This window comes from Pleurodeles waltl, chromosome 5 (assembly GCF_031143425.1).
Source record: "Pleurodeles waltl isolate 20211129_DDA chromosome 5, aPleWal1.hap1.20221129, whole genome shotgun sequence".
NCBI lineage: Eukaryota > Metazoa > Chordata > Amphibia > Caudata > Salamandridae > Pleurodeles > Pleurodeles waltl.
The window spans coordinates 404,421,637-404,445,947 of NC_090444.1; the positions used below are offsets into that span (position 1 = coordinate 404,421,637).

A 24,311-nucleotide genomic window follows, 5' to 3' on the forward strand; every position below is an offset into this window, starting at 1 on the left:
CCAGCCGGAGCCCTTCTGATAAGTGGGCCACACAGTCTTCTCATGAGAGTCTAAAGCAGCGACTTTTCGATTCAATATTTGCTTTATTAAATATGTAGGTCACACCTGAGTAACCGGCGTGCCTTGCATGGGTAGTTTTTATGACGGGAACTTTCTTAGACAGCCCCGTCCGACCCTGCAGTTGGTGTGGGAGTCAGATCGAGCCCTGGGCAGCAGTGCAGAGGGGGTGGCAGACGGAGAGGAGCTCGCGCCAGGCCTGGCTTGTGTCAGTATCACTCGCCTCCACGCATAGCAGTTCGGGTTGAAGGAGACGCATTTTCTGTAAGTACCTGCATTTTTGCGCTGCAAGCAATGCGCTTCAAACAACCGTTTTAATACGGAGAGTTTCTGTTTGCTTACTTTTTTCTGCGTGAATGTGAAGCTGGGAAATGCGTTGTGACAGACGGGGATTCACACATCTCAGTAACTGATATCTGTGATTCCACCACCTCCTTCCTGTCCAGAGAAAGAAACGCGCGCAGCAATGAAAATACAAACGAGGTTCACAGATAAATAACTGGTAGAACATTTTAAGAAGCTCTTTTCATTTTAAGGTGTGCGCTCTATACATTGGACAACAGAGATGCTTTCCACTTCGTGGGTGATTTTGTTCGTTCACGTTCAAATCATTCAGCAGCCTGTTTCGTTTTACCTTGTGGCGCTGTGGTTAATTCGATTGAATCTGACTTGTAGGCTGCTGCTTTGGCAGTCTGAAGGTGGTTTAGGTTGGGATTTGGGCACCGAAGTTGCTGTTCCGCTGTTGAACTGATTATGGAGTGATGTGAAAACTCCACGCTGATAGATGTTTCTGCTGGAGGGCAGCAGAAAAGATGATTTCTGCGATTTTCATTTATTTATTGATTTCGGATTTATAAAACATATCCATATCTCCCGAGTGCTACAGAGCCATTTAAGCAATTTTCTCTGGTACACTTAGATTTTTTCCGAGTTTTGACCTTAGCAGCTAGATAACCGTACACTAAGATGACCACTTTGAAAATCAAATACACAACACAAAATTCTAGTATACACCTAGGGAGGGCCATCATGCTAGAGTATCTCACACAGGGGCAATCTATTGGCATGAGATAGAGGTATGCTTATCACAACAAGGTTCTTGGAGAGAAGTTAAAATAGTGCTCCCCACTTATGCTGGCACGCCCATGGAAGTCTTCTTCCCACCTCGAGTTCAGAAACCACAGGTGCGCGGGTGAGACACCATCAGTGCCATCATCTCACCCTCTGAGGCCGACCTACTCTTTGGACTTGGTGATGGGGGTAGTAGTCAGAAACATTCAATCACAAATCAATTACATTATGCCATAAACAATTTAGACATCATCAATAATTCAACTCTATTCCAAATTCCAAATCGAATAAAGTTTCAAAGCTTTATTACAATCCCAGAATCAATGTCACATAAATGGTACACAGGCTGACCGAAACGTCTGAAAAGATTCAACCTGCTAAACATCAATACTGTTAGACACTCCAAAAAAATTATGTAAATTAGTGACAACACAATATGCACATTATTATCAGATTTCGAAGCAGACAATGGTGACATCCGTAAATCATCAAAATCCAGTTTTAACAAACAGTTTCAGAGCTGGGTCGTTCCTAACACTAACCAGAATTGTTACTTGCCTGTGTGGGAACGGGCTAAGACATGCAAGCAAAAGCTAAAATAAAATAAGACAAAAATAATTTGAAAAACATCTAACTAAGAAAACTCACTATAAAAATATGCTGGTGTAAGTGACTAAGTTAAAAAAGGAAACAAGAAACCCAGTCGTGGCTCGCGGGAGGGAGAAGGGGCGGGGCAGCGAGGGGAGAGTAGGGGGAGAGGGAAGGAGAGCATCCAAAAAATTAATGAAAACAAACGTACCTGTTTCGCTGCACCACATCCAAACTGCTCCTCTTCTGCAGGGAGAGGCTCAGGTTCCCAGCCTGCCCTGCATCCAATCTGACCGCTGCTTTCATGCTGCCAGCAGCATGAAAGCAGTGGTAGAACTGGATGAAGTGCCCTGGATGGGCACTCTGAGACACAGTGGGAGCCTCTGCCTGCTCTCTCCAACCCAGCAACGCAGTGCCAGGTTGGAGAGAGCCTAGTGTGCATGTATGTTTGGCCGGCCCGAGACAGCCAGCCAAACATACATGCACTCCCCCTCTGTTCCTGTCACACCAGTGGCTCCGCCCCTTTTGCAGTAACAACATAAACATAGTTTATTATGTTTTTACTGTAAAAGGTTTGCAGCTGCTGCTTTGGGGTGGAGGGGGCACTTCTCTGCCATATCGGAGGAGCCACCCCTGAAGAAACCACATTTAGTTATACCGCTCCTCATAGCAGACAGCGTTGATCAAGACAGAGTAGTCGCAATCTTCTGGCTCCAGTTGACAGCAACATCAGGATAGTGCAGAGCACCAGCTGCACATAGGACAGATCAGCAGTTCAGAATAAGTTGGCCTTATTAGTACTGAGCCACATAACATAATAAGGCAGTTAAAACTATGATGAGAAAACTCATCAGGGGCTTAGAGAAGAGATGGGACAGCAGACTTAAGCAAACACAGGACTGGTTTTCAGGAAAGCTGACAATGGACTGACTCGAAGAAGGTTCAGAGGGGAACGGACTCTAATGGGGTCTCCAGACAAACTGGCCTCGGTTTCAAAGTTCTTCACTAATTAAAATAACCAAAATACATTCAATTGGTCCTTCATGTGGGCACATTCTGGCGTCAGTTTCAGTATCCAATCATTGTAGATTGCACCACCAAGTTCTGTTACATTTGGAAATCTTCCCAGCAAATTTCCATTGTTCCCATCATATTGTTCCACCGAAATATTACATTTTTTAATAATTTGAAACTTATGGTTCCTTTCCCATGGCACACATTAAACTAAGCTAATATTCGATCACATGAGTGCACTTGTTTCCTGCTCCAATTGACAGCTAGAACAAACATTGTTATGTTAACTAAACTTGAAACATACTCTTTTCTTAGAATACAGTAGAACATTCCACATTACATTTGCTACCTAGAGAAATAATTGAGGTCAGAGGAGGCATAATAAGTGAGTAAAATTTTCCATGACTGCTTGCAAAATGAACTTTCAGGCCTACTCAAGTTGAGAAAGCCCAATTCACATTAATACAATGAATACATTAACAAAACCTTTTGCGCACTTTAAATTCAAAAGAAATATGCAAAGCAAATTGTCTAAAACATCTTTCATGTTATGGCATCACAGTTTTTAAACGTGTATTTATTTCTCTTTAATTTGACATAATTGCATTTCATTCATTCATTTAATACTTGAGATACATTTCATTTCTACAGTTTCTACCTAAAAATAATACTCATTTAATATTCATTATTAATCCACACATTTATGAATGGGAAATGTTTTGTTTTAAACAAGAGGTAAAAATACGACTAGTAGGCACAAATATCCATCACAATTTAAATGGTGCACATTTTCTTTTCTACATTATTTTTCTGTTAAGCCTTTAAAACTGCAGATTTATTAGCTGCCATATGCTACTTCTATGCCACTAGTTAATTAACAAATGTTGCTCTCTCTCTCACTTATAACCAAACAAACAAAAATAAGCCCTAGACTCCCACCCTCCATGTAATGCACCTTCAATTCAACTCTTGAAATCAATTTCCATAAGGGCTAAAACCTGTATATTTCAAGGATCCTAAGTGGTGTCAATGTAGTGTTAACCGCAAATGGTGGTGATACTGTTCCAAAAAAGTAAGAGGCACCTCTATTAGGCAACAATAAACAATATGTGTCAATTGGTTAGCAAGTCCAAAAAGGCAGGGCATCTCATCCTTGGAGAACTCCTATGTCTGTAGAGATGCTTGCTCTGTCACACAGCCATGTGGCAAAAAGAACCCATAATGTGTCACTAACCCCGTCTCTACCACACTTGTGTATCAGGTCCTTTGCTTTGGTTCATTACAAAGAACTAGATGTAGTGACCACAGCACAAAAAATGTGTCAACCGGGATCTCTCCATACTTTATTAACATGGGCTCTGGGAACATGATTAAAAACATAATAACATACTCAGACGATTATTTCTAGAAAGGCCAAAATGTTTCAGTGCCACAAAAATTTCGGACATATTCACCAGCGCAAGAGGACCCAATGTTCACCCACTGATTCACCACGCCTTTAGCAGGAAAAAGAAAAGAAAACAAATATAGAGTAAGATCAAGGGAAAATCCCAAATTCACATGGCAATATGCTGAGACCTAATCCATATGATACTTGCATGTACAGTACACTTAAGAGTCCACAAGGAGATTCCCTACCAGTGGACAATCAATATGCCATCAGCAGTTCAAAGTGTACCACCTACAAAAGAAAGACATATATACAATAATGTTTTGTCACAAACTGAACATGAAGGAGAAGAGGCCCGTTACAATCTCCTAAAGCACCAGAGTGCGAGATCTATAATGTAGTATACCTGTCTATTTCATGGAAAGAATTAAAAGACAGAGAAGCCGAAATTAATTAATGTCATGAAATTGCTGCAGACGTCCTTTCTCATTCCTGGCTGGCTAGCCTAACCTCATGCCTCTAAAAGCATCCACATACATTCTGCAATTGTAAAGTGTGTATGTGAACAACCACACAACATCCCAGCACATAAAAATACCTCAATCACCCATGATATGAACTTCCATACGTCAGTGTTAGAAACTGGGTTTCTGGTTGGCAGAAGTATGCACCCTCTCCAAGTAGTAATCACAGTCTTGGTCAGGGAAACCAGATACACACCATCAATTAACCTGTGCTCATCCTCTGGTAGCTTGGCACAGAACAGGCAGGCTTAACTTAAGAGGCAATGTGTAAAGTATTTGTGCAACACTTGAAACAGTAAAACAGTGAAAACTCCACAAAAAGACTCCACACCAAGTTTGAAAAATTGATTATATTTATATAAATAAAACAAGACCAAAAGAACAAAAACCTAATAGGTAGAAGTCGAGAAATCAATTTTTAAAGAGTAAATGTGAAAATAGGGCTTATAAATAATAACCACTTATTGGGGCAACTGGTTGCACTGGACTGGGAAAAAAGTAAATAGTTCAGGCCACACATGATGGAGCACTGTCCGGCTACAGGACCCATGCAGGGCCCTCTGAGCAACAGTACCTTAATGCTTGCCACAGCATGAGATGTGTCAATAATCCCCAAGCAGTTGGGGTGTTGTGCCGAATTTCTCCACGCAACTTCAGTGATGCGTTGGTTCTACGTGCGATGTGCTGATTCTGAGTGCAGCAGTTCCGAATGCAATGCACCAGATTATTCCATGCTGGAGGAGTGATGCGACAATCCTCTAGTTCCAAGGGTCCTGGATTGGCACCACTTGGCAGAGCAAGACTTGCAGCAAGCAAAGTCCATGTGCTGTTTGTAGATGGAAGAGAAGTCTTTGACGTCCCTGAGACGTCAGATCAGGAGGGAAGAAAGCAAACCTTTGGAGTCACTTTGATTCTAGATATGTAGAGATGCAGGTCCAGTCCTTCTCATTCCAAGGCAACAAGGGCAGTAGGACAGGCACAACAGAGGAGGGGCCAGGTAAAGTCCAGCAGAGTGGCAGTCCCTTCAGCAGCACAGCAGTCCTTCTTCCAGGTACAATGTCCTCAGGTCCAGAAGTGTACTTATTTGGTGGGATCAGAAGTCCAGGTCTTATAGCCAGTGGTACCTTTGAAGTGGGGGAGACTTCAAACCAAGGCCTTTAAAGTGCACAGGGTCTCTGTCCTGGCCCCAGAGTCACTACAGGGTGGTATGCAGCTTTTTTGTGGGATCAGGACACATCCCATTCAGGTGTAGGTGTCAACTCCTCCCGTCCATCCTACCCAGGATGGTCCATCATTCAGTCATACCTAAGCTCCCCTTGTGGGTTGCTCTCTATAGGAAATGCACAATAACCCACATGTAACCCACCCAGAAGTCCATTCAGGGACAGGCAGAAGGCACTAAGGGCCATATGTACGAACACATTTTCCCATAGACACAGAATGGATAAAACCCCTTGCTACATCTGGCCCTTAATGGTTAAAGTAAGAAAATACAAACTTTCTAAAAGTGGCATTTTCAGAATTACTATTTAAAATCCAATTTCACCATAAGTTGTGAATTTAAATTGTGATTCCATAGACATCAAACCCGGGGGTCCCTTCCCAATTGGAAATTACACTGATAAAATGTAATAAGGTAATCCCAATGGTAAACTATGGGAGAGTTAAGCCTTGCAGAATGAAACATACATTTGAGAGTTTTTCACTACCTGAACATGTCAAACTAAAGTTACCTATCCTACATTTTAAATACACTGCAGCCTGGCCTTGGGACTGCCCGGGGCCTATATTAGGGGTGATTTATACATATCTTAAAAAGGAAGGTTTTTGCCTAGCAAGTGGGTTAACTTGCCAGGTTGACATGGCGGTTTAAAACTGCACCCTCAGGCTCTGCATTGGCAGGCCTGAGATAAATCTAAGGGGCTGCTAAAGTGGGTGTCAATATCAGTGCTGCAGGCCCACCAGTAGCATTTAATTTACAGGCTCTGGGCACAGTCAGTGAACTTTACTAGGGACTTATATGTAAAAGAAATGTGTCAATTGTGGATAAGCCACCATGTTTTAAGCAGAGTGCACATGCACTTCAGCACTGGTTAGCAGTGATAAAGTGCCCAGAGTCCTAAAGCCAGCACAAATGAAGTCAGCAAACAGGTCAGAAGGCAAAAAAAGTCAGAAGAGACCATGCCATAGATGCCAGGTCTAATACTCAGGTAGCCAGAATCCTTTCAAATGGGAGCATTGCAAAGGCTAGCAAGGGAAAGCAGCATGTGTTGCACAGAACACCATTGAATAAAAAGAGCCCCACCAAGAAAAACATCATGAAAAACTCATACGTGTGATGGCAGTGGTCATATTGTAAAATCATCCACACACTAGCCACTGGCAGCTGCTGGCATTAAAAAGCCCCACCCAGCGAATGCAAGTCTCACTCCTAATGCACTGCAGGTCTTGTACAAAGCAAAGGATGGACACCATCTTGAGGAGGGGAAGAACAGCCCTGCAGTGTATAGATCTCAACAAGGAATGAGAGAGACACCAGCAGGAGTGTAGCTCCAGTGGGGGTTGTTTGGGGTACGATACCCCTATAATAAATTGATTGTGGTATGTGCAGTTGGGTCTAGGGGCCTTCAGCCTGGCTAGCAATGACTTTGGTTGGGTTTCCACTCAAATTAGCAGCCCTCATACTGTAGTGCAGGCACACGTCTCTAGGAAACTTTGCAGAGGTTGTATACTACTCCTCTTCCTTCACACCAAACAGGCGAAGAACCGGACTGGATGCCTCCTATGTGCTGCAGCGAAGTCTTTTAAATTAAGTACTATTTTCATCCCTTTTGCCATTTCAATGGCAGTAATGGATGAGAAATCACTGTTCCACTGTCTCCTGAATTTGGCTAAGCTACATCTATGACCACCAGAAGTAGTACATGGCTGTGAACACCAGACATCAAGGGTTGCATGAAAAGAGATTTTCCACCCACCATGGTGCATAAACGTGGAAGAACCACTAAGAATTATTAGTATTTAACGCGGACCAACAAATAATGTATGGGTAAATAGTATTACTTATTACCCCAAAAGCGGTGTCCATTTGTGAAGCGTATGCCACTCCACTAAATAATTTAGACAAGGTTTATCCGTCAGTTCAGAGAAACTCCAATGGGCCTCCTTTCTGAAAAAGGACTTCTGTGCTCCACCCAGTCTCAGGTACCTGCTGTAACAAGGTCCACTCAAAGCCCATTGGATTATTGGTGCTATTTAAAATGTAGCACAAGCATAGTGATCAGTTTTCCTGTTCTGATCATACTATTGTACTCCTGCATGGGTGTCTTCACTTTCCTAGTGGTAAGGCCAATATCAAAAAAGGTGACAAGGGCATCTTAGTTGATATATCACACAAAACTAGCGTTGCAGTTTGTCAGTTTGTTTTGGAACCCAAAAACGTATTTTGCAGAGCTGTACACTCTTGATTGTTTTTTTCTCAGCTTGCAGATGCTGCACTCCGCAGGGAAAATTACCTCTTTAAGGTGTCAATGAGATGTTGGTACTCATAGGTTTTGTCCTGGCTCTCATTTAAACCAATTCATCTCAAAGATTCATAGATTGACAAAAGGAAAATGAGGTGCAGGTACCACTTGTAAACCAACATTCAATAAGTGCTAATTACTGCTGCAAACAATATTGCACACTTTTGTAGACAGTGGGTCAAAAGTAATCAACAATTTGATACAATCTATTTTGGGTTTTTCATTCTTCATCAGCAGTGAGTGTTAAGTGCTCTCTCCCAAGCATGGTAGTTAACTCATCTTGGGTAGGCTCTTCGGACAAGTTTTTGCTCCAAATCCATGGACTGTCCATTAACATATCAGTGTCAGAACAGTTCCTGCAGGACTGAAGAAAACACCCAAAGAGCAGATTGTACTTCAGGCCACTGAGGTGAAAAGATGTATAGGGTAGCAAAGAGTTTATATCTACCGGTTCTGGATGTACAGATGTCACCAAACCACCACCACTAGCTACTATATCCAAGTCCAGATAGGAGATTTTCTACTGATGTTCCATGTGAGCTCAAATGTGGTTCAACACATCATCAGTGTATCTCTTCCATAATGTCACATGTCATCTGAAGCTCATATGTGAACAGCAAGTGAGGACATTAAAGAATGAAGTGAAGATGAAGTTGAGTACAAGCTTCAGATAATGCGTTATGGGAGTCGCGTACAAACTTCAGATGATGCATTATGAGAATACTCTGACTCCGCTTTCCGGTCTGTGAGTAATACCCTGAATTTTCGAATGCCCCTTCATCGCAAACTTTAATTGATTGATTCAATCTGGAATTTCATTTATTAGTACTTACTCCTACAGATGCTGTTCCTTGATTTTTTCCTGGAGCTGCCGTATTCCACTTCACTGCAGACTCTAATGGCAACAAACCCTTTTTCGCCTGTTCCTTTTTCAAAGGACAAAAAAGGAGAAAAATGTATTTCCCTACCCTTACTTGCAGTGCTGTAGAGGGACTCATGACTCCACACTCAATAGGGTTTACCCTATCTTTTTGAATTGAGGAGACAGCTTTTTGCAAACTACTGTGTTTATTCAAATTTCATTCTGTCCTGATAATGACCCAATAACTTAATAAGGGTCAAAACATTGCCAACAGATATTCGGCAGAAAAAGACAATTAGCTGTTTTTAACAATAAATCTTTTCAAACACCAATAAACTTTGAGTTTTCTGGAAATATCTTTATATTCTTTTCAAAGGGGATACTTAAGTTATTTTAACCATTCTCTTTTTTTCTTTATGATCAATTTTTGTGTCAATTGCACAATAACTTTGAACAATCTGGGGCATATTTAAGAAAAGTGGTTTTCTTGCGTCCCTTAGTGCCCCCTAATGTTGTCATGTGTGTGCTGTATTTAAAATACGGTGCACCATGGCAGTAGTTAGGGGACTCGCGTCAAAACCTTTTACACTAGTATGGTGCTTTGCAGGATTAGCGTAAAAAATGTTGATGCTAATCCTGCAAAGCACCCAGAGGCCCATTGCATCCAATGGAAGCCTCCTGTTAATGCCTGCTCTGAGCAGGCATTAAAAGTGGGAAAAATAATGCTAATGTGGCGTTGCAATGGTGCTAGGGCTCTTAAATGTGCCCCTGTGTGTGATATTTAGTTGCTCTGTGGTGCAGGATAGCGCAGCAAGTCACCTTGCTGCGCTGCCCTGCACCAAAGGGAAAGGGCAGTGATATGCTGTATCTACAAGATACAGGGGCCCATACTTATACTCTTTTTGCGCCACATTTGCATAATTTTTCTTTACGCAAATCCAGCGCAAACTTAACTCCATATCTATAGTTTGACGCTAGACATGTCTAGTGTCAAAAATATGGAGTTAACATCATTTTAAGGATGCGTGAAACCACTTTGCGTCAATGAGATGCAAGGTAGGCATTCCCGTCCAAAAAATGACTCAAACATCGTAGCACCATATTTATCCAACAGGGCAAAAATGACGCACGGGTGTGTGAGACAGACCCAAAAAATGACGCTAACTCTGATTTGCATCAAATTGTAACACCTGAGTCAGTGCAGGCGTTAAAATGAGGCAAACACACCACTACTTAAGGAAAACACACACAAGCAACATTACAGGCCAACAGGACAACATGGAGGTGCTACTGATGCAGCTTGCAAGACCACGCCGAGCACAGGACCAACGGCGGCAGCCACCACCACCCTAACACGGCCCACAAAGGCAACGCAGAAGGCAGAAGAGACTTTTCAGAAACAGGACAACCCTCCATGGCCTCAGGGAACAGGACATCATTCGGAGGTATCGACTCAACTGGCAAGCTATACAGCAGCTGCTGCGCCATATTGAGCCACAGCTAACAGCTAGCCTGCAGATACCACCTGTGACCAAGCTGCTAGCTGTCCTGCATATGTTGGCAAGTGGCTCCTTCCAGTCAACAGGTGCCCTGGTCGCTGGGGTATTACAGCCCTCATTCTTGGCTTTCCTGTCCAAGGTGTTAGATGTTATAATCTCCCTCACAACCCGCCACATCAGCTTCCCCAACATCCAGCAGAAGCAGCAGGAGATAAAACCGGGGTTTTTATCAAAACCATGGCTTCCCGCATGTGCTCTGTGCAATTGACTGCACCCATGTCCGGATCGTCCCACCTGCAGCAACAGAGCACCTATTCATGAACAGAAAGCACACGCATTCTATCAATGTGCAGGCCATAGTAGACCACCAGGGATTGTTCACAAACATGTTGGCCAAGTATCCTGGGAGTGTCCATGACTCATTCATATTCCGGCACAGCAGGATCAATCAGCACTTCCAGGATGGACAATATGGCAATGGCCTCCTTGTCATAAAGTGAATAAACCTAGCAATATACACACTGCACAACAATCCTGTATGACACACAAGACATACACCACTACATTGACACATGGGCAGGGTGACACTAAGGTGTGACACTGGTAGTTATGTTGTACACCCTGACACAATGGGATACACACCTCTGGACAAATGATGGTTGCCACAAACATTAGCTGCCATTCTAGAACACCAAGGGACCAATGTCAAAGCCCACAGTGACAATGACATGGTCTGCACTGTAAGTACAACTTGGAAGATGAACTATTTACATTTACATTAGGCCACATAGTCAATCGGCCACCCTCCCAAGCAGCATGTAGCGTGGAAGGGGTGTGCAATGTGTGTTGCACCAGGTCTAACACCATGAGGCACATAGCATGATGATGCTGACTCACATGTAGGTGACACAGAAATTCTGAGGCTGTCCCATCATCATACACCACTCCTGGGGTACCATTTGCAGGTTGCACTATGGAAGAGGACTGTGCTATGAACATATATTGATGTGCCACCAATGCAAACTGCGCACTGCTGCACACACTGAAAGAGCCAATTGTCCATAAATAGCATATGTACAGGGAGATGGTCCTTCCTGCACAGATACATCCATCTCCACAAAGCAGTTAGCCAGGTTCCCTGGAGCAAGTTTGGTAGTGTAGGTGCACGGTTGCACATGAGCTACTGGCAGAGGGAACAACAAAGGCTTGCCTAGAAACAAGTCACATATGGGACAATCGTGCATTGTCAATACTGAACAGCTCAGTGCTGCCAACTTATGGAGATGTGTTGTGCATTGTCACTTACCCAATTCAAAGGGCCTCAGTGTTGCATTTCATCTGCAATGTCACGTCTAAATGGATAGGATGTCCAGGCCATGTAGTGTAACCATGTTACCACCACATCTGAACCTATTGTGTGTGTGGATGTATCATCTCTCCTCCAGTGAAAGCACCCTGATACATATGGGACACTACACAACGCATGGTGAATACATACTGACCAACAGTTAGGAAACCAAATCATAGATCCCAGGCCCATGAGCCAAACACAAGTTGTCATGTCAAACAACCCAGTGCTGAGAAGACCTCACAGAAGCCCATGAACTCACACCATACCACAAACACATATGAGAAAATACAAGCTATCAACTGCCATGCTACGTGACATTCCTGTTGCAAGCTCGAACAAAATACTCACTCCTATTATCTTTTGCAGCGGATCAGGGTAATAGGATCCAGCCATGGATCATGACCCCATCCCCCAAGTACAGCAGCAGAGCATGCCTATAATGAGGCACATTGGAGGACACGCACCATTGTGGAAAGGACTTTTGGCATCCTGAAGTCCAGATTCAGGTGCCTGGACATCACAGAAGGCAGCCTCCTATATGCCCAACACATTGTGTGTAAAATTATACTGACCTGTGCTATCCTGCACAACATTCGTGTGAGGATGAACATCCCATTATATGAGCTGGACCAAGAACTGCCTGAGGAGGAGGAAGAGGAGGATGGTGGCAGGGAAAATGAGGGCGAACAGCAGAACACAGCTGCAGGAATGCGCTACAGATAGCAAATTGCACTCAACATTTTTACTTTATAGTCACTCTACACACCTTGTTAAGATATGTAAATAAACACCTTACTTGATCACACAATCCTGCTCTGGCGTCTTCATTCTCCATTACATGTACCTTAGTAAGGTGAGTATTGTCTCAGGGAGCATGTCACAAATAGAAATCTGACTACTTCTGATGCAACATCGCATGTGATGCGTATGATTGTACAGCAGCCATCACACACATAACAAAAAGACTCATCTCTTGAATGCCACAGATGAAGGACACAATCAATGGACCGCAACATACGAGTCACATCCACGTTGCCAACATGGTCAACTGTAGCACATGACACACAACTATGACATCTTCAATCATAAGGTAAATAAGGGCCCCATACATGAGGCAGTGGATGTGAAATATCAGAAGTACAGGAATGTATGAACAGACCCCTGACATTACTAAGTGTGACACTTGCAATGTCTGCAAGGAGCTTGTGTGACAAGGGGGGAGCGTCATTTGTGACAATGGATAGCATGATTGTCCCAGGTATGACAAGCAATGTTCACAACACTTGCCCTGCGCAGTCCATCCCTGAAAATCAGTCCTGCCACTGCCATGGAGCCCAATCCTGACACAGGGTATACATGCCCCCACACTTGGACTGGGCACTTCTGTGGAATGCACATCTGAAAATATGTGAACACTTGCAGCTAAGGCAGCAGGTCCACCACAGCAACACAAGTAACATAGCTAATTATAATGAGTCAAACTGACGTGTACAAAATATTTTATAGGTGGAATTTAGGCACAGTGTTTCAAACTCAGTACATACCAAACATGTACACATGTCAGACATTTGTGTAGTCCACACACAAGTCACCATGAACTCATAACCAACAATTAGTGACATATGAGGGGTAACATATCCTACATAGCACTCAACAACCATCCTCAATGATGCCTGAGTTGTGTTTGTTGTCTGAAATGTAAAGTCCTCTAAGTCAAACAACTACACACATCACATGAGTCAACACATTTCATAAACACATACCATGACTGTTGTAGATCACTGACTGCCACCAAATGTAGATACACATTTGGCACACATGCATACCTATGCATGATGTCCAAAGTATTGCATGCCGTTCCTTCAGAAACACACACATCGTTGTTACAGACCATTCCTACCCAAATAACAAAGTTGCATGCTCTACCACATGTGGCCATACATCATATTACACACTGCAGCCCATACCATCCTATTTGCACGTCACAGGGTGCATCCATGGGAAATATAATAAAATCACGCAATCACAGATAGAGTAAAAAATTTTGACACTTATGCGTCGAAAACACCTGCAAACTACCGATACATGGGCCATTAGCATGGATTCCACCTATGCACCACACTCATGTGGATATCCAGTGACATTGAAGTCTACAGGTAATGCATTGTATATTGCCGCACATGTAGGTAATGTGTCGAAAATAGTCACGCAAACATCTTATGCATCAAAAAAATACATGCATGACGTAAGAGATGTAATAGCAAATCCTGTTTACAGGCATGGTACAGTTGGCGTACTTTCACTTTCACTTTACAGTCTATGCATTTGTTGGCTGTGTGGCTGTGTCTCTGTGTTGCTGGTGTGTTGTATGCGAATATTGTATCTTGTGGTGTCTCTCTTGTTGTGTCCGTCGTGAAATCTGTTTGTTACTTGTACCAGTGTATGTGATTTTGTGTAGTTTAGTGTTTTTCATATTGTATCTCTGCTGTTGGGTGTCTGTCTGGGTGTTAGATTAGTTGAGTTAGTTGGGGATCTTAAGTTTGGGCAGTATGTTTCCTTTATTCTCATTTTTGTTTTCACTATTTACTGTTTGAAATTGTGGTTGAGGGTCATGTCAGGAAGGGTGAAGCTGACACGGATGGGGAGGAGCGTGGGGGCTTCATGTGGCTGGTGTGCCACTTCCTACTCATGATGTTTGAAATGGGTGGCAGGGTGATACAGGGATATCACACAGAGGCGAGAGGGCTGTAGTGGTGCAAGGTGCTCCACCACCTGAAGAGGGTGTACCATACCAGCCGTAATGAGCACCAGCTAAAGCATCGCTGGGCTGACCTGGTGGCCAGAGAGCAGGATCTGCTGGACCACCTGGATGTGGTGATCTTTGGCCCTGTTGGTGAGTATCACATTGACATGTGTACAGTAGAACGCTCCTGAGTGACCGTAGCAGATGTGTTGGTGTGCTGCATGCAATGTTTGTGGACAGGTTGAATGTAACCAGAACAAAGTGTTAGTGTCCCAGTACTGAGATGGAGTCCACATGTCTATACATGTTAACAATGCAAGTCACAGGTTTGTTGAGTCATGTATGACTATCACTTAGGGTTATGTGTACGAAGCTCTTTTTTATCATCGCAAATGGCCCAATTTGTACAATCGAGACGTTTGCAACGAGAAAAAAGCTTTTTCCAAATGCACAAATTCAATTTTGCCATTCGGTAATCAAATTACCAAATCGCAAAAAGGATTTGTGAGTCGCATTTAGGAAGGGGCGTTCCCTTCCTAATTGCGAGTCGCAGTCTGATGTATGATTGTTTTGTGACCGTGAATGCCATCACAAAACAATTGCAGTTAGCACCAGTTTCAAGCTGGTACTAACCCATTCGCAAAAGGGAAGGGGTCCCCCTCGAACCCCTTCCCATTTGTGAATGCTTGCAAAAACATTTGACTGAGGCGGGCAGTGGTTCCACGGACCACTGCCTGCTCTGAAAAAATGAAAAGAAAACTTCTAATTTTAGTTTTTTAAATGTATTCCATTTTCCTTTAATGAAAATGGGCTGCATTTCCAAAAATAAATACTGCTTTATTTAAACGCAGTCACAGGCATGGTGGTCTGCTGCCCCCAGCAGGCCACCATGCCTGTGAGTGCCACTATTTCCAATGGGTTTGCAAATTGAGACCTACCTCATGAATATTCATGAGGGGGGTCATTTGCTACCCCATTGCAAATCGCAAACAGTGTCATTCACAGTGTTGTACATACGGTTTTGCGACTCACAAAACTTGATCTTCATACATGTGGCCTTTAGTCACACATTTCAGGTGCCATGGCAACACCTGTGCCCATGCATTTTGTCAATGATGATCAGGCAATACATCGGCAGCGTACTATATTTCACTGGATCCTGACAGCAAAGTGGCAATCCATGTTTAACGCTACATTGTCATATTTACACACACATGATCCCTGCCATTGTGTTGGCAAAGGGGGCATACCTGCCTTAGGGGACACTGGCAATGGAGCATTTGTTACCAACATACAACTGTGCCACATCAGTCATGGACCACTGAACGCATGATAATTGCAGACTGATAATTGAGCCCCATGTCCATCAAACAGTTACTCAGTGTGCTTTGATGCACAATCCACAATACCTGAGTCACTTGTATTGCAGTGCACCAGGGAAGTGCCATGGATTTTTCACCCAAATACAAATCATGCCATGGAGTACCATCTTAAATGGATTAACCACATATGGTTGTTGTAGGGTTAGCACCACACGAGTGTTAGGCCCAGTGCATGTGTGCAGATGTGTGGCTCTCAATCACCGGAGTGTCAGTGTTAATGTGAGTTTGCAGTGGTATGTCTGTTGTACTGTCTTCAAGCAGGATCACTAGCTCACACATGTAAAATGTTGCACACTGTGAGATGTTGTCTACTCGTATGTACAGTGGTATGACATTGAACATATATTTCCATCCATGTCTTACAGGTGGACCTGCCCCCTACACCATCTGAGAAGTGGCAAGATTTCAGGACCCAGGTGTATCCAGTAAGTGTGATAATGTCTGTCATGTGTAGTGATTACGGCTTTTGTGTGAGTGACTCTTGTGTTGCACTCAATGCTAGATAAGATAAGCTGGCACGTGATCAGATATCAAAGTAGGCTGGATGGTGACATTGTGTCCTGTGCAAGGGTTACCCATTTACAAGCAGAGTCGTATCTTGGGAGTCTTGTGCTGTGAAATAGGCAGCAGCTTGTGAACAAGGTGATTAGTAGGCACATGTAGGCCCACATGTGACTTGGAAGTGCATTAGTGTCAGTATATTGGCACTGGGTCATATTGTCATTCTTACAACAGTGATGCACCAGTTTTCCACACAAATTGGTGCATCCTTGTATTATAATGTACATGTAGGACTGGGTGGGTAACTGTCCCCCAGCATGTAGCCCCATAAGTTATACTCCATTCACGTGACACTTGTATGGTATGTAATAGGCATGCATGCAGGTCAAGGCCAAACGTGTGCTGGCATCAATGTGGGTGTTTCGGGAATTGTGTTGGCAGATCAGGTGTTGATGGGTGTCCACACCTGGACACATGAATGTAGATGTGAATGACCTATGGATACCTGCTTCATAGGTGGCAGCCCTCCTCACATGTGTCCCACTCCCTAAATCCATGTATATGTGGACATGCCTTTGTGGTTGACCTTGACAGTTGTGATGATTAATTGCATGCCCATCCCCTCTGAAGCACAGGGGTAGGGCAACAACATATATGTAGGTAGATGTGATGGTCACAGTGTAGATGACAGTCATCTCATTCAGGCTTGCATGTGTCCCAATCAACACTGACTCCTTATGATTAGCAGCTGCATACCATACTCCCAATGAAATCTACTAGTTACTGGTGTTGGGTGCTTTAAACCTGACTCAGATGATGAAGATTAGTGGGCCTGGCACATGTGAAGTAGTTGTTTCCTTTACATTGTGACACATTGCACTAAATCAATGCGCAGGTTAGTTTATTTGGTTCCAACTCTTGTTGTGCATCGCCTTGGTGTCAAGGACTTGATGGGTAGGCAGCATTGCTGTTACATTCATCAGGGACATTGTATTATCTGGACTGTGATTCGGAGTGCATGTGCAAATTGAGGCACAGTGTTAAAGTATCATCTGTACATACATCGCACAATGATGACACTGATGGTTGCCTATCTCAATTTTACAGCTGCCAACATGGATGTTGCGGAACTCAGGGCGTTCCAGAAGAGGGCAGTGCGCTATCGCCACATGTTGGATGTGGAGTCTGGGTACAGCAAGATGGCACAACACTGTCGAAAATAGCGAGCCACTTGGGAATGGCAGGCATTTAGCCAAGGGGGACCTGGATTGGCCACAAAGAGTGGACCGAGCACCACAACTACACAGGGGGCCACAGCCGCCACCGTCACATCTGGCCCACCTGCAGCACCCTCAACATCGGCACCACAGCCCACCACGCCTGCTGCAATGGACATGTCAGCAATAAAGGACCTACAGAGGGACATGAAACAGGTCCTCAAGAAGCTGGACTGCCTAAAGAAGGAGGTGGATCGCAATACAAAGAGACTGAAGGCCACCAAGAGGACCCTCAAGAGGGCCAACCTCTGAACTGATCCCTCCCTTCACCCCTAGTTCAGTCCTCATTCCTTATCATGTTTTGTAGTGGGTTTAAGGGAGTTAGTGATAGGTTAGAGTAGGGTAGTTGTTTAGATAGGATAAGTAGTTTTGGGGTTGGGTTTTCATAATATTACATGTTAGTTTGTGGGTGGATGGGAGTTAATGTTGGGGCATTTGTGTTTAAAAAAATTAAAAATATAATACAATTAAAAAAATATATATATTTGTTTAGGCTTAGATAGTATATGTTTAGGTTAGTATATGTTGTCCTGCATGTGTCTCGTGATATGAGGGGGTTGGGGAGCCAATGTTTAGAGTGTGTTGTTAAATGTGGTGAGTAAGCTTAGCATAGGGTAGTTAAGGCCAGTTGTGGGTAATGTATAGGTAGGATAGGTTAGGTTAGGTTAGGTGTTTAACATAGTTTTCAGTACATATATAATAAAACTTTGGGTACTCCCTTACTGTATGTGTCATATGCTTGGGTGTCAGGGTCTTCGCATGAATGTACATTGCCAATTGTCTGTTGGCCTATGGATTCCGTCCTGCATCCAGATCCCTCTTTCGACATGTTCATTCCCACTTCCAACTGAGCTGTCACATTGGCAGCTACAACAAATCTACTTCTCAATGCATCTGCCATCCAATGTACCCACCAGTCAAGGTGACTATGGTTCCCATGTATTGGACTGATAGGTGTGGTTTTTAAGCTGTCATTGTTTGGGTCCTGTGTGGGAATATTGGGCACTGTGGGATGTCTGACTGCAGCCTGAAGTTCATGTCAATAGTGCTAAACTGAGCAGTGCCAAATTCAGATGAGGTCAAGTATAACTATTTCACACCAATGTGTTTCACTGGCACTCCCAGCTGACGTTATTGCCCGAGCACTCTTACACAGCCATTCCTGCTGTAGGTAGTGAGTGAGGCATACATGTGTCACATACACAGTATGTAGGGGATGTGGCCAGCATTGATGTTCATCATGTAGGTACCTTGTGCATAGATATGTGCCCAGAATATTTCTGCACTCTTGTACTGACACTATGGGCCTGATTCTAACTTTGGAGGACGGTGTTAAACCGTCCCAAAAGTGGCGGATATACCACCTACCGTATTACGAGTCCATTATATCCTATGGAACTCGTAATATGGTAGGTGGTATATCCGCCACTTTTGGGACGGTTTAACACCGTCCTCCAAAGTTAGAATCAGGCCCTATGTGACTATAGACATGTTACACGCATCACAAATCTACAGCAAAGTAGATGTGTCACATTACACAGCGACAAAGTGGTTGTGTAGGTGCTGCTTGTTTCAAAGTGCTGTAGTGCAATATTTACATTGTCCAGGTCTGTGACCCCATTAGGAAAAAACATTCTATTGTGACACATCACAAGTGCAGGGTTGAGGGACATGTCATTGGACATGCTGGGGTGAAGTGTTGTTCAGTGCAGTGGAACATGAATTGCCAGTGGAGTAGTGAGAGACAATTGCAATCTAATGTGGAAAGGTTAACAGTGTGTCGGTGAAGAGTGCATGTCACCAACTGTAGCAACACTGGCATGATGTCAAGCACAGGACAAAGGGAAATCAGTGCCCATGTGGCATGGGCTGGTGCTACCGGGTACTCCTACAGGTGAAGATGATTTGTTCCACATCTTCATCTTCATCCTCTGATGTGTGTGTTGTGTCCTCTGCCCTTGATGGTGGTGGTGGTGGGGTAGAGAGGGCCACACACACTTCAGTGATTGGAGAAGTGGACACCAAATTCCCGGTAGCAGCCATCTGTGGAACTATGTATGGCATCACTGCGGCAAGGAGGAGCTGCTGATAATTGAGTATAGCAGCAACATCCCTGTGGTAGGCAGCCATGTCTGCCCTGAGGGAGGCCAGTTCCCAGTGCATGAAGTCCTGCTTGTTGTCATGCATGCAGCAGCAAGATTGGGAGGGCAGGTGTTATGGCAACTCCCTCACAGCAATGGTTAGGTCCCTCACACACTGTTGGACTCCATGCAGTGGGGATTGTGTGCCTTGTTTGGCTGCTGTCTGTTCAGTGGCCGTTATGATGCACATGCGCATACCCTCAAGGCTGGCTGCCATAGTTTGCATCCCCACCCACACCTTCTTGGCCAGCTCCCGCTGGACTCCCACTACTGTCCTCTCAAATGTGGTCCCTGTGTCATCAGAGTCCTCAGCTGTGTTTGAGCTGGCAGGTTGTACTATTGGGGTAGTGGGTGGAGCATCTGGTATGGCTGCTACATGAATGCTCCTCCTTGCGACTGGAGGTGGTGTCTGGAGGGTTCCCAGGACACCTTGGAGGGTTTCCGGCTGATGGTTGTCAGCTGGTCATCCAGGTCATCAGGGTAGTCCAGGACAGGCAGATCCACAGGAGAGCCATCATCCTCTGCACACAGCACCAGACATGACAATATGGCCCTGTCCCAGTCTTTCATTTTTCACATACACCTATGCAGTGCTGAGACCTAGCATCACCCCATGCAGGGCATTGCCAGGAGACAATGCACTTGTTACCATTGGTAGTTCCTCATGTTGATGTTTGCGTATGTGTGCTATATTGCATTGCATTGATGGACCTAGCAGAGTTCAATTTCCTATTGTGACTGTGCGGGTGTGTTTACCTTCCTACATACACATGTCCTCCCGATCAATGCAGTTGTCTTTGCACTATGATACCTGAGATGGCGCATGGTGGCGCTGCAGCTAATGTGACACAGGCACAGGGTAAACCCATGGATGGCCAGCCTGGCTATGAGATTACTGCTGTGTACATCATTATGTATGTGGCAGTGCCTGATGGTTATTGAGTCTATGGACATGACCAGTTGACAGGAGTTGCACTTGGATAAGGATTGATGGAGATTGATCACGTAGTCATACTGAACTCTAATTTCGAGTGTGTTTGCTCTGTGGGCACCTAACTGCCATTTCCTAAATGACCAGCGCCAACAGCACAGCTGGTAGTGGCAACTGTTGTTAATGGGGATTGCCCCTTGGGCCAATAGCCTGACACTGGGCAGTTTCCTACAGCTTACATTCTAGCAATACCAGCTGTCCTGTGACACCAGACCAGTTTTACGTTCTACCCTACCCTCCTGGTCTGCTTCAGCATTTCCACCAGCCTTGGCATGGAGGTCTACCACCATGCAAAGGTTGTTGGTGTTGTGTTGTGCTATGCCCCTGCACAGCCCATGCACCTGGCATGGGTGCTGCAGGGGGTCCCATGCCCTGCTTCTTTGCCCTTTGCACTGCGTGATTTGCAGGGATAGCATGCATTGTGTAGTAGCTATGTGCCTCCCTCATCTTGTACTTGACATTTTGGCATTTTTGTCCCGCATGCAACTTACCCTGCATATGTGTTGTTTCCTGGTAGTCTGCACTGTCCTGTCCTGTGATACCAGTGACGATTTCTTCTGGGATGACCGCTGCAACCATTTCCTCCATCTCATCCAGGTACTCTTGGTGTGCTGGACTCCCACCTCCAGTCTGCAGTGCTGCCTTCCTGTTTCTTGCCATTTTGTCCTTTGTCCTCCACTTCTAGTCATGCCAGCATTTCTTGCACTCAGTGACAGTTCTCCTGACCTCTGCCACACTGTTAATCTTGTCTACAATCTGCTGCAAAATTGCCTCTCTCCTTCCAATTGGCAATTTACAGGTGATGAAGAGTTGATGTTGGTGCTCTGTCACCCCTCTCACTAGTATTCTATGCTTCTCTGCGCTGAAACAACACTTCCTCTTTTTCTTGTTTCTCCCCTGGGTCTTGTCAATGTCCTCCTAGCTGGTTCCTGGTTGTCTGGGGTCTCCCTGGAGGCTCTCCTGGCTTTGTGGGTCCATCTTCCTTCTCCTTTGCACTGTTTGCTCAGTTAGCTCACTTTTTGATACTATTGAGGGCAAAAATGGTGCATTTTCCGCTTTGCGACATGTTTAAACCGGACTAGAGCCATTTATCCTACATTAACGTCATTTTGCCTTATGACAAGGCGCAATGGTTAGTGCCAGAAAAAATTACTCTAACTTATTCTTAGCGCCACCCAGCGTCATATTATAAATATGACGCCTGGGTGGCATTAAAAAATGGTGCTAGCCAGTGCTAAACTTTTTGACGCAAAACTGCGTTTGCGCAGTTTTGCATCAAAAAGTAGAAATCTGGCCCTGTGTGTTTCTGTCCTCTTCTTGTGGTGCAAGGATGCCTGCGTCACAGACAGGATTGTTTCTGTGCAGGAAGGGGCACCTTCCTTCACTAAAGAATCCATGGAGGCTTTGCTTCTTTCTATGTGTGCTGCATTATGCAGCACACATAGAAAGAGGAAAAGATAAGGAGAAACAAAAATATTTCTCCTGATTGCACCTCCCCTTGGGAGGCGTACGATTTTGATGCATACCCAGGTGTGCCTTGTAAATCTGGGAATGTGCCAAAATCCCTAGTTGTTTTGTGGGAAAACCCACTGCAACACTCATGGAACACCTCCCTGACGCAGTGTAAGGCAACATAGTGTCTTGAGCTACGTTGCTTTACACCATATCTATAAGGCCATGAAATGCCATGCAAAGTGGTTTCACATGGCCTTGTAGATATAGGCCTGCACTATGCGCTGCCGATGCGTCACAAAAAGTGATGCACCAGTGGCACACAGGGCTTGTAAATAAGCCCCTGTGTGTTTAACACAATCACTAAGCACTTAGGGGCATATTTATACTCCGTTTGCACCAAATTTGCGACGTTTTTTTCAACGCAAATTCGACGCAAAACTAACTCCATATTTATACTTTGGCGTTAGACGCGTCTAGCGCCAAAGTTCATGGAGTTAGCGTCATTTTTTTGCGTGAACACCTTCCTTGCGTTAATGATATGCAAGGTAGGCGTTCCAGTCGTAAAAAATTACTCCGATGCATATGCGTCGTATTTATACTCCTGGGCAAAAATGACGCCCGGGAGTGGGCGGGTCTAAAAAACCCGCATTAGTGCCGGATTTTAGCGCCTGGGTCAGGGCAGGCGTTAAGGGACCTGTGGATTCAGAATGAGCCCAGAGGTGCCCTCCCCTGCCCCCAGGGACACCCCCTGCCACCCTTGCCCACCCCAGGAGGACACCCAAGGATGGAGGGACCCACCCCAGGGACATTAAGGTAAGTCCAGATAAGTATTTTTTTTTTTTTTTGGGGCATAGGGGGGCCTGATTTGTGCCCCCCTACATGCCACTATGCCCAATGACCATGCCCAGGGGACAGAAGTCCCCTGGGCATGGCCATTGGGCAAGGGGGCATGACTCCTGTCTTTGCTAAGACAGGAGTCATTTCAATGGGGGATGGGCGTCGTAAAAAAATGGCGCAAATCGGGTTGTGGCGATTTTTTTGCCTCAGCCTGACTTGCACCATTTGTGGACGCCCATACGCCATTTTCCCCCTACGCCGGCGCTGCCTGGTGTACGTCGTTTTTTTCAACGCACACCAGACAGCGCCGGCGGCTAACGCCGGCTAACGTCATTGAATAAATACGGCGCCCGCATGGCGCTTCAGAATGGCGTTAGCCGGCGCTAATGTTTTTGGCGCAAAACTGCGTTAGCGCAGTTTTGCGTCAAAAAGTATAAATATGGCCCTTAATGTATATATTTTACTAGTTTATCTTTTGGGTTGAATATATTGAATACTTGAGGATTAGCACTTTTGTAACATTTATAACCTTTGGTTATATTTTTCTTTGGCAATATGAGCTGCTTATAACTTTAATACACAATTTAGGTATTATGTTGAGTTGATTGATTTTTCCTCAAACAATTTCCTATTGGAATTTGTCTTCCTATACAACTCACTGCATTCAATGGCATTCATTACAGAAAATGTTTTCTAAACTCGAGCCTTGAAACATCCTTGACCCTTCCACCATCACATTTACAATGATCAGTTGTCATTTGTAACCTATATGTTGCGTAGGTTGTTATTATAGATGAAGCAAAATTACTGCCGCTTAAACGCATGCAATAGAGTTCTTTTGTACAGGATGGACCCTGAAGTGCATAGGCAAGTACAGAGCAGCGTGGCTGAGCATCCCTTCAGCTGTCGTGCACTACACTCCGTGTTTCATTCATATATCACATAATGTACAATGTGCTAATCAGGCACTATAGTCATGATATTAAGGTCAGTAACCTAGCAACCAAGGACCTTCTGGCATGCTGGTTTGCTTAAGCTTAACATCAAGCCTGCAGCAACATGACTGGAGCAGCTGTCAGGCTCTAACAAATCATACTCAACCTT

At 44.4% G+C, this 24,311-nt stretch overlaps 1 protein-coding gene across 1 annotated transcript in view; it reads left to right on the plus strand.

Moving 5' to 3' along the window:
* Positions 1-208: 208 nt before the first annotated feature.
* The window catches only part of LRRN4 (leucine rich repeat neuronal 4), a 200,948-nt gene continuing 176,845 nt past the window's right edge, over positions 209-24,311 (plus strand). Inside the window, exon 1 of the mRNA XM_069234153.1 lies at positions 209-321. The gene's annotated coding sequence lies outside the window, so the exon portion shown is untranslated. The remainder of the gene's footprint in view (positions 322-24,311) is intronic.